This window comes from Ornithodoros turicata, chromosome 2, assembly GCF_037126465.1.
Source record: "Ornithodoros turicata isolate Travis chromosome 2, ASM3712646v1, whole genome shotgun sequence".
Classification (NCBI taxonomy): domain Eukaryota; kingdom Metazoa; phylum Arthropoda; class Arachnida; order Ixodida; family Argasidae; genus Ornithodoros; species Ornithodoros turicata.
The window spans coordinates 56322060-56338544 of NC_088202.1; the positions used below are offsets into that span (position 1 = coordinate 56322060).

Consider the following 16485-nt stretch of genomic DNA (forward strand, 5'->3'; position numbering starts at 1 on the left):
TGTACAGTGTTCATAAATTGGCACGAAGAAGGGCAACTCGTATGACGTCTAGGGAAGAAGAAACAAAAAACGAGTTATCTAACACACTTTACCTTTCGGGTACGTTATGGCTTGGACCGTGAACATGGTGCCCTCACTCTGGTGGCTCCGAAAATACGAAACACGGCCTTGTTTCTCGTCTGCGATGCAAGCATTTCAAGACTAAACTAGACTCCCGACATCTCACTGCATGTGATGGAACAGTTTACTCCATGGGAAAATCCAGTATACTAACGCACCGCCCTAAAAGCACTGCTCACATCTCTGGACAGTGAAAGGCTTTGCTCGTCACTACAAGATCATACATTTTCACCAAATTACAACGAATGAGTGTGGTCATGAAACTCCTCAATCATAATTATTAAAATAATGTGTTGTTAAAAAGAGTTACAAGCTGTGTTGGTAGGTGATGTATCTAAAGTATTTCAAGGGTACCGTACAGAGGTGCTATCTCACAAATTTATCTACTCGATAGCCTAAGCTCTGACTACTCTTACGTCACAATTTTTATCCGAATTGCACTGCAAGTTCTTTGGAAAATTAAAATTGACAATTACGGGCAACACGGTGTCGAAGTAGTCACCAATAGCGGATTGCTCGTCAAGTACGGCGGCAGAAGATTATGAAAGGATGGTTAAGAAGCAAGTGACGTGGTCATACTGATGCATAATGATAACCCCGAGACTAGAAGCATGTGTGTGTTGTCCTTTTTCGTGTTGCTAGTCTCAGGGTTATCATTATGCAGCAGAAGGTTTCTACAGGTGAGCTACTATGGTCGCAGTCCGAGGTCCAGTGGAGTTTCGTTTGCGGAGATGAGGCGTCAAGTATCTAAGGTCAACCATGTAAAAGGGAATTGGACGCAAGTGCTGTGTTGTCGCAATCTGCGATCGTCGAATAAAATGAATCAAGAACCAACCAGGTACTCGTGCCTCGGTTGGAAACGACTCAGGGCTGTCACACCTTCAACGCTTCGTGTTTAGATGGGATAAACACTTTACCTGAGTGATTCTGGTGGGAACCGTGTCAGTGTCCTAATAACGGACACTGCGGCTGTGGCTTGCTACAGCAGGCAAAAGGCGGTGGAGTTGTTCAGCATCAATAAGGAAGCCTGATTCAAAATAATCATAGGTTACAAATCAGCGTATGAGCGTATAATACTATACGGTGCTGTGAAATATAAAAGTTAACAAAGCACTGCTTCCGTTCCTTTGTTCACTTAATTCGAGCGCGGCAGACATGCCAGGTGGGGACAGAAAACCTGGGACGCACTGCAGTGATATCGTCATCTCTGCGCAGACAAGGATGCGTGCGTTCGGAAATGGCGAATTTCGAAACAACCCGTTAATGGCCGGAGACCACCTGCAGCTGCTGCATCCAGAACGGAACGCTGGCGCCGCTGTCCGCCCAAGCGAGCAGCGCCAGCACATTCTGGGAAGCGTCTGCTTGTGTTAACCCTTCGTAGAGCATGATTGGCATGATTTCCTCGAAAGCTCCGCATGGACAGGTGGACAACAAGGGACACCTGCTTTTCTGCGTTTCCACTGAATTCAAAGTGACCGGGGACATTATAACATGTTCCTCACTCATAAATTTTATGTGCTGAAAGTGGTGGTGTACAGGACTCAGTGAATACATTTACAAAATACTGCGTAAACGTATTTAAAATAAGATACTGAATACTCCGCGTAAAAAGTATTTAAAATAGAGTACAAAATACTCAAAACGGAAACTAATTTTAGTAGAGTACAAATACTCTAAGAAGTATTTAAGATACTCTTTAAAGTACTTTAGTATTAGCAGTAAGTGAAACGCGTACTGTGAACGTGGCCGTACAAATGAAAGGAATAAATTGCATCCGCCATACTTAAGCATATCTTTTATTTTTATTTGCAAGATCTTGGTGTCAAGTAATGTTTGGTGAACTTTGGTGAACTCAAGTAAACTTTGGTGATATGTTCTGACCCAAAAATTCGTAATTCCTCCTGTATGTCAGCTCGGGTCTTTCAACTTCTGGCGCGTGTTTACTGCTTTGTTGGAGCTGAAAACACGGCGGGGGATATGTGCCGGATACGGCTTGTCGACGAAGGAAAGTATTTTGAACACTCAGTAGCAAAACCCGAAAAAGTATTTAAAATACTTGTCGCAAAAAGTATTGAGTAGAGTACCAAAAATACCGGAAAAAATATTTAAAATACTGTATTTTGTCTGACTCAGTGCCACTTGAGACTGGAGGAGCTGATTTGCACTGAAGTGGATCGGCGCACATCTACACCAAATTCATTGGTACCATAGCGATGTTCTGATCTCTGTAACAATAACATCACTCTATGATGACGGGGGTGTTTAGCCACTGGAGAGCGGAACCTATTATATTAGATGTGAGCAGACTTGTACATGTTACCGAAAAAAAAGGAACTAAATACCGTTACTCGTTACCACGAAAAAAAGGAACTAGATACGTTACCCGTTACCAAAGCAGCAAAAGGAACGCGTTCCCGTTACCTCGACAGTAACAAGTTACTCTTACGTTACCACGCTGCTACAGAGCCACAACCACGTCAAAATCAAAATGGACACGCGCTTTATTTAATCCGACATTTTACATGGAATTTGCTTTGAAGAACAGCTGGCACTCGAATCGGTTATTTTTGGCGCGTTTCCTTGAGAGAGCCTCTGTGGCAATACTCAAAAATTGTTGTGGAAAGGTATGGATGCATCATCAAACACAGCCACCTTTGTTTGATGCATGTATTGTAAATTGGATGTGCCTGATTAGTAGCGAGCCTTACTATCCTTTTTTTTTCTTTTAACTTCGAATGCAACAGCTGCCTGTATTCCCCTATTTTTGCGTCACTGTTAGAAGGTTACACGACGTCAGCGCAATTGTGCGTTTATGTGAACTGATAAACGCTACACAAACGTCTCTATGCCGTTGGATCAGCTGGCTCTTTGCATGGCGAACCTTTCTTTTTTTCTTTTTAGTAAACATACCCCCCCCCCCCCCCTTTCCGTTGTAAACCATCAAAGCAGAGAAAGTTCTCGGGCTATCTCATCACTACACGGCATTGGCTCCACCAGGTATTCGATTGATCAGTGAAAAGCAGTGCCTTTAACGTATAATCCTCGACACGGTAACTGCTACAGCTAACAAAAATATTGCAGACGCTTACCTGAGCACGCTTTTTGAAATTCGAATACGACGTGTGGGATGTATTGAGCCATTTTGGTTTGGGAAGGCGAAGAAGACACTAAACATTTCGGTCACCTTTTGCCGCCTTCACACTGAACATCTCGTCCAACCCAAGCCACACTGACGTGACACTGACCACACTGACAACACGGTGAATCAGGAGAGACTGACAATGCCATCTCAGGATCCAAGTTTGGGCGAGTTTAGTTGCTCTAGTATATCTATTGGCAGCAGCTGGGAGATAACACACACACACATACAAAGAAAATAAATCTAGGGTATTTTTCCAAGAACGCTGTCATGGTCAATGACACGACCGGAAAGCGTTGCGGCATTTGTCATGCCGGTCACCTTAGGACTCAACAAAAGAACGATCTGTCGACCAGAGGCTCCCAGGAGCTGAACATCCAGGTCAGGTCACCTCGTAAGGTCACCATGTTGTCCATGTTAAAGCCGAGGGTAAACGAAGGAAAGGAACGAGTTAGAGCCCTGCGCGGGTGAGATTTTTGGCATCCGCATCCGACCCGCATCCACGCACACGTTACCGCATCCGCTCCGCATCCGATCCGCTGAGCAAAACGTACCATCCGCATCCGATCCGCCAAATCCGCACATTTCGAAGGACACGTAAAGACCGCCGGAAGCATGTTGGTATAATTTCGGATGCCTCCATGCTGCCACGGAAGGACTCACGACGAAAAGCAAAGGTAAACCTTTCGACAAACGCGATATGGAGAGACTTCTGGAACGCGTGGAACGCTACCTCGTCGGTGCTCGCGCGGTTCGAGACGCCAGAATGTCTCCTCTCCCGTCATGGCCATGCATGGTCAAAGGTGAACCCGAGCAGGCGCTCGCTGTCGGCGCGCAATACAAATAAATTGCTGGTGGAAAAATTACAGCACGTGGTATATCCGCATCCGATCCGCTACCGATCCGCTGCCTTCGCATCCGCATCCGATCCACATCCGACCTCGCGCCATCCGCATCCGATCCGCACACCTCAGTAAGTGCTAAATTTTTATCCGAATCGGCAAGTATCTTGCGTATATACGCGGATATCCGCTTCCATCCGCGGAGGGTGCAGGGCTCTAGAACGAGTAATGTGAGTAACGAGTTACCGATTTTTGTAACCGAATACGTTATTAGTTGCATTTTTTAGAAAAGTAACTAAGTCGTTACTTCGTTACCAAAAAAGGTAACTCGTTACTGGGTAACGAGTTACGTACAACTCTGGATGTGAGATATTAGATATGCCGCTGGAAGGCCGTGAAGACCAGTACTGTACAACGGTGATGGGAAATTACCTTTCAATACAGGATGGATGAACCTGACTCCCAGTATTCGTTTCTCAAGGCCACATATGGATGATTGACGGTACTATAACTCATTACATGCCGGCTATTCAACACATTGTGATACACTGTTAACCGGTTGTTACACACGAAACAGCTGTGACTAGGATTCACTAGAATAGGGATCCGACTATCGAATGGGAATGGAGGCCTTAGTCGTGAGGTACATTTCAACTCTCACAACGTGCAGCAACAATTTTGATATGATGTATGTGACATCTGGGTTCCATTTGTTGAATCCATCGAAAAAAGAAAATGATCAACGCAGAGAATGAATCGATATTCATTTTCTTCCTAGTGATGCTAACGTCCTCTGTGTATAATAGTTCCAATTTGTATTCAGTTCGTTGAGCGCATTTCGTTTCGGTTGAAAGGCTGCTCTGTGAGTCATCCGTGAATATCAAACGAAATGGCTACGAAACATTCCAACTTCTCTGGCGTCTCTACAAAAGCCACCGTTAGCGACGCGTGGCGCGTGAGCCGGCCGATATGAAACGAGTCGGCCGAGTTGAGCAGTAAAAGTACAGGAACAAAGACAGGAAGGGGAGAAAAAGCAGAAAAAATGAAGGAGAAATAAAAGCGCCGCACACCATTATACTGTCTGCGAACTCTCTCTCGCAGTTCAAGCGGCTCGGCTGCGTGAAGATGATCTTTATTCTTTACTCATTTATTTCTTCCTTTTTGGACTCAATGCGGCGGCCCTCACTTTTTTTTTCTGTTTATTTCAGGTCCTGGCATCCTTTCCGCCGAGTGTGCAACGTGGATTCGCGGATAACGACCGGATGACTTTCTTGGAACGGGAGGCAAGGGAGCCCGTCCACAGCCCGCCGCTTCTTTGGAGCGAATATTCAGCTTCGAGGGAAGATTTCTCATGAGGAGTGCGAGATACTTCGGTATGTATTATCATATTTGAGATACTCTAAAAAGTATCTCAAATATGATAATACATAAAGGAAAACAATGCTGTAATGACGGTGGTGTACAGATACAGAGACATACATATCTGGAGTATAGAGTAAGACATTTTCCACAGCAATATAAATAATAATTCGGGGCTTTACGTCGCGAGACAACAGCGTTCATGATCGACGCCACAGTGGTCAGGTCTGTGGATTAATTTTGCCGACTTGAGGGTTCTTTAACGTGCGCCGAAATCTCGACACACGGCACACCCTCACACGTCCCTCGCGGAAGACGGCGTGTCTGGGCAACTTGTACCCTTCCACCAAGTTGAGACCGTCCTCGGACGGGTTCGAACCCGCGATCTTGGGATCAGCAGGCGGACACGCTATCGACTGAGCTACCGAGGGCGGCCATTTCGCAGAGTAGGCTTTGGGATATATTTGAGCCTGACCAATCATAACCACATATATTTAACAACAAGTTCACGTTACATTAATAATTTTCTGGTCACTCCTAATAGCCGCTGCCGTTGCCACTTTAAGGGTTATGCCACGTAATTTCTTCGTTTCGCCTTGTATAATTCTATGTCCGCCGCTGCACTTGATATGGAACCGATAGCTGAGAATAATCGTGTAAACTCAGTGATATATAACAGCAAAGTTATCTAATCGCCATAGATACAGGAACTCCCGTATGCAAGGAGAGCATGCACGCACGCTGGGCTGAGTAGATTGCTATCGACAGAGTGAAAAAATGCACGAAATGTAGTGCTATGATATTGGAAGAAAAGCTGAGTAGAAACACTAACACGCAGGACTATTCCAGGCAGAGCACAAATGCTCTCTAGGAACAGTACTGGGTACGTACTGAGCGAGACAACAAGCTACTAACAAGCGGATGTAAGATACATTGCCTTAAGTACCGTACTCAAGATGCCACTCTGCATGTTTCATGGTTAGGCAATAGAACACGCGTATATGTAAAGATATGATGATGGCGTGGGAGTGTTGTTCATCATCAGGGCTGACCTCTGAGCCGTCATCTTCCGAATACTCAGGGAGATGACTGCGATTAGACTAGATTAATAAATTACTGTTGGGTCGTGATACAAGTCTTTGTCAGTAAGAGTCACACCAGGCGGAGACCTTGCAGCTCTTTTTGGCGCCTTAGCTTCTGAATTTCGCGAATAGTGGTCCACTGTATGTGTGTGTGTGTGTGTTGCAAATAGTGATCGGACAGTGATCAGTTTGGTACAAGTTATTCTTTCAGATCTTCACGCCGGTAGCGAACACAAGCCATGAGAATGTCCTGTAAATCGCTCCGCACGTCGCATGTTCGACAGAGATCCGACGTTGCAAAATCAACCATGTTGCAATCAAATCTATGTATCTGGGTAAATGCGACATTCCACCGCATGCAGGGAAGGATGGGTGCCAATGATCGTGGGAACCACTGGGGGGAGTCACGGAAAGAGATGTCCAGCAAGCAAGCGGCAGCCAGCGTCCAACAAGGACTAGGAAAAAAAACAACAACTTTATTTGATGATTAGGGAGTTTCATCGCCAGGTGCGATACCCTACCCTATTGCTGGTGGTGACGAGGGAAATGGAATAACGAGTCGCCTCACAGTGAGGACCGAAGTCCTACGGTGTCCAAAAAAGGTCAGAAGAGCTTTGAGGGCAGAGCGTTGGTGGGCTGGGTTTGGCCATGGACCGAGTAATTTTGACAAAGAGAGGGGGCGGCAGTCCAGCGCTGATAGAGAGACCAGGAAAGTGTGGTTCGGGAAGGTTGGTAGTGTGGGCAATGAAGAAGAACGTGCTCTAGATCTTCCAGATCACCGCAGTGACGGCATCTAGGAGAGTCAACTTGTCTCAAGCGGTAACGCCACTGAGCTGCAAAAGCCACATTCAGACGCATCATGTGGAGGAAATAGGATAAGGGTCCTGTCGACTGCGCCAATTGTAACAGTTGCTCTTTATTCTTGGCTATCTCAACCTCAAAAACCTTCCATCTTCGTTCTCTTCTCTGTTCTTCTCTCCTCCTCCTCTTCTACCTTACAAGATGAATTAGTGCTGTATTATGACGAGATGTATTTTTTAAATTCCGTGTTACCGCCACGAAGCAACTATGGCTATGAGGGGAGTACAGACGTGGGCAGATGGAGAGAGGACAGCAGGAAGGAGTGGGGGACAAGGGGGTAAATGTGCGTCCTGAGCCGACATTCCTCTTCCAAGTCTGCCGGAAAACCCAGGAAAAACGTCAGACAGCACAGCCGGAGGTAGCATTCGAACCCACCACCTCCCCGCGTTGAGCACGACATTGGCGACCACCAACAATCGGATGCTTTTAACTACCGTATTTTTCGGCGTATATAACGCGCGCGTTACACAGTAAAAAAGTGCTCTGAAGAGGTCCTGCGCGTTATCTAACGGTGCGCGTTATACACGAAAATATTTTCCTGCAGAGCTCCTTTTCGGGTCGGTAACGAACAAATTCTACCATCTTCCAGGGCGTGCTGTGGCTTTCCCCCAAACCTCTTAGGGTTAGTTCACAAAACCGGTGAAAGGGCACTGAACATGATACTGCTTAAGGATGCTGTAAAGCTCTTTAGGGCTGCGCGTTATACATGAGTGCCCGTTATACAACGGAAAATACGGTACATAGCCATGCCACTGGTCGTGTGCTGGTCCTTCCAGCTATAGAGACGTGTTTGATGACGTATTAAATGTCTTGTGATATCGTTGTGGCAGTTTCCAACACTTAATAGGAAGCCTATATGAAATACGCATGCCTTGCCAAATGTGATAACTACAACGTTGAAGGAGCGGTGCAAGCCCCTCTCCCCAGAACATGACTGTGGTGGAATGGTCGTGATCGCTCCGTAATACTTTCACAGAGGAATCAAGGAGCCCAGTGTCTGTGCTGTTGTAAAAAGGAAACGAAAAATGAAATTGGAGTAGATACAGTAGTGGTGGTGGTGTGGGTGTGGGGAGAATGAAGTTTGCGGGAAGCCGTAGTTAGCTACTGGTGGTGGTGGTGCTAATGAAAGAACTCGCCGATGTCGACCTCACAAAGGTCAACGTCGCGACTAACGCTCTGGGGGAATGTGCGTCCTGGGCAGACTTCTAATGGAACTGTGATTAGCTACTTAGCACTACATAGCATATAGCGGACATTGGATGCCCACACGAGCAAATCGGCCTTTTTTTTTCAGCCTCGTGCATCGGCGTTACATATCCCGTCGTCATCCTATGCACATACATACATACATAGAAAGGTAGAAAATTCAGCAAACCGGTGAAGAAATGTTAGGGGACGAGCCTCAGGACAAGAGCCGCCGATATTTCGAACAGAGACGAGACTTCTTCTGGGCACCGCCTCCATCATTGCCACTTATTTAAAGGGCTAGGGATGACACACATACACAGACACATAAACAAACAATCATGAGATGGGGCAAGGGACGACGTGTTACATGGTTCTTCGGTATTATAAGTCAACAGCATGCGTGGATGGGAAAAGTCCAACTAGATCCAAATACACACATGCATACATGTGTGTGATGGCGTGCGCGTGAGTGGGGTGGTACGTGTGTATACGTGCGTGTGTGTGTTCCAGGCCCCGGTTCAGGCAATTGTGTGACGCCAGACGCCAGCGCCTATTAAAGGAATCATGATGTCATGACGTGAAGGTCACTCACAAACGGTCACCGGTGGTTCGCAGGCTGAATATGCCGGCCGCAAATAGCGCCGCGTCCTGATGTAACAAAGAATGTTTCATATCACGTGTGGGAGAATACTACTCTCTCTCCTTTTTTCTGCCGTCGTCGCGTTTGGGAGTGGTCTATCGCTCCCACGTTCGAGAGATTCCCGCCGTGTTGCATATTTATAGCGGTCTTGTAAATTAAATAACGTAGTTACAACGTGCCCCTCTTCTGAAATATTGAGGGGGTTGCTCCTAATAGAGTGCCTGACGAATTAAGCAACTTTATGAGCAATTTTAAATGGAGTTTCAAGCTTATTTCGGAGGCACGCAGTGTACAGATATAATTTCCTTGAGAATGAGGTTACGTTCCACCGAACTGCACACACACAGAGTTAAATACCTGTACATTGGCGCACAATAAATCCGTAAATGAGTTTAATTTAATTGATTAATCAACCAATATAGCTAAATCAGTTTAATTAGACCTGTGCACGTTCTTAGATGGGTATGACATTGTCGTCCAAAGTAATTTGGATCTCGAATAGCATTATTTACGAAGCTTATGTCTCCCGTCCGTTACAATGACACTGATGATGATGATGATGATGCAGCCCGCTCACTAAATGAAATGTATGTGACAAAACTTATGAAACTTAACGTAGCTTAGATGTTTAATAAATAAATTTTATGGTTTGGATTGTAATAGTATTGAGCCAATCAGTTTCAATATGTTTTAAAAACGTGGTCAATGAACATACTTGCCGACTCAAAAATCACTTGCGCCTGTTTTAGGCGTCGTCGTGCGTCTTTCACTTCTGTTTCGCTGAAAATCCCGAACAGCTCGAATGTTTATTTCGTGAAAAGGTACTTCTGTAATCTAAAAGTTCAGACACCACCTTGTGTTGTAGTACATAGAACCAAAATGCAAGCAAGCTGGTGTATGCAAGTTGTTGGTTACGTTTCCCTGAGTTTGAGGGGGGGGGGGGGTATACACAAAGGACAGACTCAAACGCACGAGAGTTTTCTCCGTTTGTGTCGGTTAGTGAAGCATTGCGCGAATGACAATTCAACTTATCGCATTAAGCACTCAATGTCGATTTCCGTGCTCGTGTGGCAGTATAAGTCGGTCTGTGTGGTGTGCTCTCTAACTCTGTTACCTCGTCTTTAAGGAAATGATACCTGGACATAGTGATTTCTTTTTTTTTTTCTTCACAAAATCACCCCTAGTACAATTGGTTTTGCTGAGCGTCCTCATTATGCCTGCTTCCACGTACAGCTCCCGTCAAAGTTAATAATAACACTGGGAACAGTTCTGTCTCATTTCCGAGCGTGATAACATCCACCCTGGGGGCATTGGGGGGGATGTTAAGTGAACAAAATCCTTACGTTAAACAAAGAAAATAATTTTGTTCAATCATGACTTCGTCATAGCCCCAATGCTATAATTGTGCTCGGGAACGAGACCACATTTTTTTCCAGTGTTATTATTAACTTTGACGGGAGCTGTACCTCGTAGGCAAACGCGTTCTTCCCCTTTTGACTTTTCCTGTCAAAGTAAATAGTTCCCCCCCCCCCTCTCTTCTCCCTCTCCGTCTGTTTATGATCCATGTCCTGTTACTTGTAGACAGCACGTGTTTAATGTAATTCTCTGCCTTTGTCATCCTTTGAGTGTGTTTAAGTGGGACCGGTTGAGATTTCAGGTTGAACAAGCTCGTGATGTGTAGGACTTGATCTTCAACGTGTGCATAACATTTCGTGTTTATGTTGCGTTATGACTTAGTGCTCCACCAAGAAGGATATTTCCCTTGGTGCCCACTTTCAAAATAGATTTTCACCTGGCTGGATTGCCTCATTATGTTTAGTGCAACGAATAACAGTGACAGGCACAACACAAACGTGTGCCATCCAAATCTGTGAGCAATGAAATAGCCACGACTATCAAATGATGATGATGATGATGATGATGATTGTAGGGAACGACTATCCGGCTGGGCTAAATGATGGCTTCAGCTTACGGCGTACCTCCAAGCGCTCTTATAGTTACAAACGCCAAGTGCGTAAAGGCACGCTCGTAGACCCAGACGACGCACGTACAACGACCCGGTTCCCGAGAGTGTAGGCCGGAGACGTTTAGCGTACGATGACTTCTCCGTCATCAAACTTCTACATGAGAGAGGATACTATGTCACCCGGGAGGACGGCAACAAACTGGAGGAGTGGGGTATACCAGGAGAGAATGCGGGTGGAATGTGGTTCCGTTGGGAATCTGTAACACGGCTGCAACGGAGAGGAAGGGTTCGGCCTACCGGAAACCACTCACTCCCTCAGAATGCGGCCGTTCATCAGCTTCTCTCCGCTTTGTTCACTGCATTGTGGAGAGAGGGAAAAGAAATGCTAATCTGAGCACGCGCAAGGCGGCTCAAGGTGAAGGGAATTTCCTGGAAGGTTGCTGATGCAATTGACCGCTTCTATTGACGGGAACTGTATATTGACCACAGAATTGAGCACGACTACTGGCACTCTTTTGGTGTCCAGAGGACTGAAGATCCGGTTTCTTTAATTCAGTTTTCTCTTCTTTATTGATAACCTTGTGCATGACCTTCTTTGCAGTATGTAGTACTGTTGTACCGGTTACCAAAATAATGTACCTGATTCCGATACTCGTAACTGAATCGAAAATTAGCGAAACACCGATATCGATGCTCCTTTTATAAAGTAACGCGATACTGTCACCATTACTCACAAAAAGTAACGCGGTACTCCGTTATCTTTGATTAAATTAGAAATTTGCGCTGTATTTGAACGTGCTCGCTATAGCCGCTGCTCGATATAGCCTGCCATGGTCTCTTCATTGTCTTTACATGCGGTCAGAGCCGTAGCGAGGCAAGTTTGCGCCCAGGGCAGAGTAAATCTGAAGCGCCACCCCCCCACCCCCCACCCCCCACCCACTGCCGTCAGAAGCCCCGTAAACAAAGAACTGAAAACGCTTATTTGCACTGCCGAGATCGTATATTCAAATTTTCTGCGTTCCCGCTTTATCCTGTCCAACCAACCTGCCAGGGCCTGCCGTTCGGCGCCCTCTATCGCGAGGGCGCCCGGGGCGGCTGCCCCTCTCGCACCCCCGTCGCTACGGCTCTGCATGCGGTAGTGGTTGTGCGTAAACGCAGGATGAGGATACATATATGGGAATGTCACATGACCAAGGAGTCCAACCTATCATGTGATCAAGCACACCTAGTGTGTGACTAGGCTGCTCTGCTACAGAAGCCAGAGTATATATTGTCAAAGCGTTGACTTCGGTTTGCGGTCAACAACGTTACAGTAGCGATTACGCCGTTACTCGTAACCGAGTTACGTACAACACTGGCATGTGGTCCAGCAGCAGCAGCATGATATCGTTCTATGCACGTACACTTTTCATGTTGCCTTACGTTTCTCGTCTTTCTTGGTCAGTTTGCGTGCAGTAGATGAAGTGGACTATGCTGCCCCGCTCAGCCGGAAAATATGTCTTTATATTGAGAGTGCCTCCAGGCGAGTGCTGGTGTCACCTGGTGTTTCGGCTGCCTGCTTTGTTTTTATCTTTTTCTCGCATACGTGTGGCACCGGTCAGACGTTCCCGAAGCGACCTCTACGAGCTATCCTCCAACCTGTAGATGAATGCACGACCCCCTAGAGACTGAGTAATTCTCACGGATTCCCAGCCAGCAATGCACATCATAGCGTCAGTAAAGGAAATCCCGAATAAAAGCAACAGAAAAGCAACAGCACAGAAAGCTCAGGACAGCACAACAGAAAAGCAACCGAAAAAAAAAAAAGTAACAGAAATATTTAATACGTATGGATAGCTTCAAGAAACATGACATCGAGGAGCCACTCAGTGGATAATCGGTCAAAATCCATGGTAACTATAAAGTAGATATCACAATAAAAATATATATTCACTGGAGAGATGGACTCCGCAGCCCCAACTGCCAACATGGATAACGGAACAGTGTCCAAAGATATTGCCGGGCAGCAGCAAATGTAACAGAACCCACAGTGGAGAAACCAAGTCCTTCACGGACTGGATGATGAAAGGAAGCACGCGGGACAGAAATACGCGGAAAGAAAGCAGGTAGCGCCTTTGGGGACCGACAAGGGGGCCTTCTGTCAAAATAAATCTCGCAGAAGATCCCGAGAACGATATCCACCAAGTGATTTATTGTTCTAAATACTCCAAACAAAGGAAGGACCTTCAAGAAAGCCTATTCAAGATCAACAAGGATCCGCTGTCCCCGACCAAAACCCTCGGTGATTGGAGCACGCTGCAGATGATGGATATCAGAAGGTAATAATTTTTTTTCTCAAATCAAACTCGTGGATGGCAGTAAGCTTTACGATCTGGGACATGAATTTCAACACACCGTCATGATCTTCTTTATTCTTGTTCTTATTTCTTACCCGCGAGTAGCAGGCCAGTTAATTATGACTGGATTCTTGGAAATATAGCACACCACATAACCAATTTTACATCGGGCATGTCCAGGAGGTTGCGTGTCAGTTTAGCTGCCCAAGCTAGCCCATAGAGACTTTCGAGTCGCGGACAGAATCACCAACGCGGTTTGAGGCATAGCAAAGGTTACTTCAAACTTATTGATTCGCGGCTACGTTTATTAGCTAAAGTAAGGTTACTCTACCGTTGAACTTAGCGGTTAGATGCCCAAACGTAAAGCCGATTCAGCGCACTTGAGAGATCAAGTAAACCCCGTCTCACAGGGACATCTATAACTATGTTTTACCGAATAGTCAGCGGCAGAATGTAATTAGAGATTAATTAGGAACGCAAACACGACGGCAGAGGAAAATAAAATAAAGGCCGGGGAAGACATTGATGGAGTGCACGAAAGACTGGGCAGGAATAGAGCTTCATCTGAAGCATGTTATTTGTGGATCCATAAGTTTTAGGCTGTGTGTTATTTGTCATTAATGAGTAGATAATTTTGTACCATGTATTCGAATAGGTCCGGTGTTGCTTAACGGATACAATGTATTATTGTGCAGAGTAATTAGACTCACCACATTATGAGTAATTATGGCCATGCCGAAAGTGATCCTTTCTTAGCAATTGCTTTAGCGCGTCGCACACATATTTCCATATCGAATCACTGCTTTGGGCTACGAAAGCTTTATTAGTGAGCTTTACAACACGTGATAACTCGGAAAGTGAAAAAAAAAGAAAAAAGAAAGAAAGAAAAGGAATACGCATATATCGTGTGCTTGTTTGCTAGCTTATTTTGTTGTTTAATACACGTAAGATACGACACCGTTAGAAGTAATGAATAATGAGAACTCGTGTGTGTTACGTTGCGCCCTGTTGTTGTGCCCAAGCTCACCTAGACTAATCTAGGCTAAATCTAGGCTAATCATCACTAATCTAGGCAGGCAGACCACTCGAATCCTCACGTCACCCCCCCCCCCCCCCCCGCGCCACAGCTTGTCTACGTGTATGCTATTTCATTTGTAATAGTAGCATCTAACTCGGAGCCTCAAGAAAGCTCATACTAATTAGTGAACAGTACAATTTTCTCGGTTTCATAAACTGAAAACACATGTATTTAGTCTGTTATTAAGGGCTGTTCAAGTCAAACCGGGACTTTTCATTTTTCGCAAAAGTAAAATGAACTTACAGGCGAGAAATTAGTTTTATTTTTCAACTTAATCTCCAGCTGCACTAATGCACTTGTCCCAGAGTTTCACGAGGGCTTGGATGCTAGCAGCGTAGAAATCCTTACCGGCGCGTAGCAGCCATAATCGGACCGCATTCTTGACCTCGTCGTCGCAGCTGAGGTGGCGGCCTCCAAGAAACGCCTTCAGTGGCCCGAAGAAATAGAAATCGCTGGGGGCGAGGTCTGGACTGTAAGGGGGATGTGGCAGCAACTCCCAGCCAAGTTCCTGTAAGGTACGCGTCGTGAGGTGCGCAGTATGCGGATGTGCATTATCCTGTAGGAGGAGGGCTCCTTTGGTGATGAGGCCCGGCCGCTTGTGCTTCAGCGCCTTATGCACATCCCTGAGAACCTGGCAGTAACATGCACTATCGATGGTGGTACCAGTGGGCAGAAAATCAACATGAACAACGCAGGCCTTGTCCCAAAAAACCGTGGCCATGACCTTATCCGCAGACACTGGGCTCTGAGCCGCCCCGGCCGGGATCGTCCTGCACTGATGTAAGGCCGTCTCGGAACCGCTTGCACCACTCAAACGCTTTGCTGCGGCTAAGTGTATCGTGGCCATACTGAGCCTGAAGTCTTCTGTAAATTTCAGATGACTTTACGCCTTCATTCACGAAAACCTTCATGACAGTTCGCTGTTCGATGTGTGCGCTCACCTCGTTGTCGGTCATCTTGTCCAGCACGTGTCTTCTGGTTTGCACAAACTTTGGATCACCACGTGGTGAACGCGGAGGCCTGTCGCGTGTGAAAATGACGAAAAAGAAGTAGCGCGAGCCATTTGTACACTCAGGAGACAGAAAGTCCCGGTTTGACTTGAACACCCCTCGTATAATAACACCAGTTATCACCGAATATGGGAACGAAAAGGTGGACTGATCGATTGGTAAAAGAAAAGAATCGCGATAGAAAAACTCGTAAAAGCACTCGTAAAAGCACCATTTGAACGCGTTAAGCACGTGTGTGAGGCACTGAGCAGAGTAAGTCGAACTGGAAACTATATACTGAGCACGCCGGATATTAACGTGAATATTTTCTTCAACCTGAGCCAGGACAGGCATGGACGGGGCGAAGTCGATACGATGGATACTTGAGTCCATCCGATCCGCCTCGTCTCGTCCTAAAATATTTCGTCCACTTCAGTTAAAGTGCCACTACGAACTAAATCTCGTGTCTTCAGAATCCCACCAAAGTTATGTTACTGAAATCTTCCTGACTCGCTTTACATTCCTGCAAAATATTTTGGCTCTACGTGACGCAAAAGCTAGAGAAATTTAATCTTTATTTTTGAGAACTGTGACGTCATGTTATGGTCCGACAGGGCGCCCGGCTCTCATCTGGCAACGTGGTTGCCCTTCGAGCCTTCCGGGGGGCTCACTTTTTGCACTCCGGTAGCGGAGCCCCACGTGACATACCGTCTAACCGTCCAACCTTGGAGAAAACACAAAGGAGGGAGAAGACATCTCTCCCATTTTCCCTTCTTTCAATCAGCCTCACATGACTCCTCCTCAAGGTGACCCTACCCGGACCCCGGTGTCGCTGCTAGGAGAGGAATGCCCTCTCCAGAACATGACATCATTGCAGTTTGTGGG

At 46.1% G+C, this 16485-nt stretch overlaps 1 long non-coding RNA gene across 1 annotated transcript in view; it reads left to right on the forward strand.

The window, feature by feature from the left end:
* The window catches only part of LOC135383525 (uncharacterized), a 118965-nt gene extending 112347 nt beyond the window's left edge, over positions 1–6618 (forward strand). Inside the window, exon 3 of the long non-coding RNA XR_010419926.1 lies at positions 5310–6618. This is a non-coding gene — a long non-coding RNA (uncharacterized LOC135383525). The remainder of the gene's footprint in view (positions 1–5309) is intronic.
* The last annotated feature ends 9867 nt before the right edge of the window (positions 6619–16485 follow it).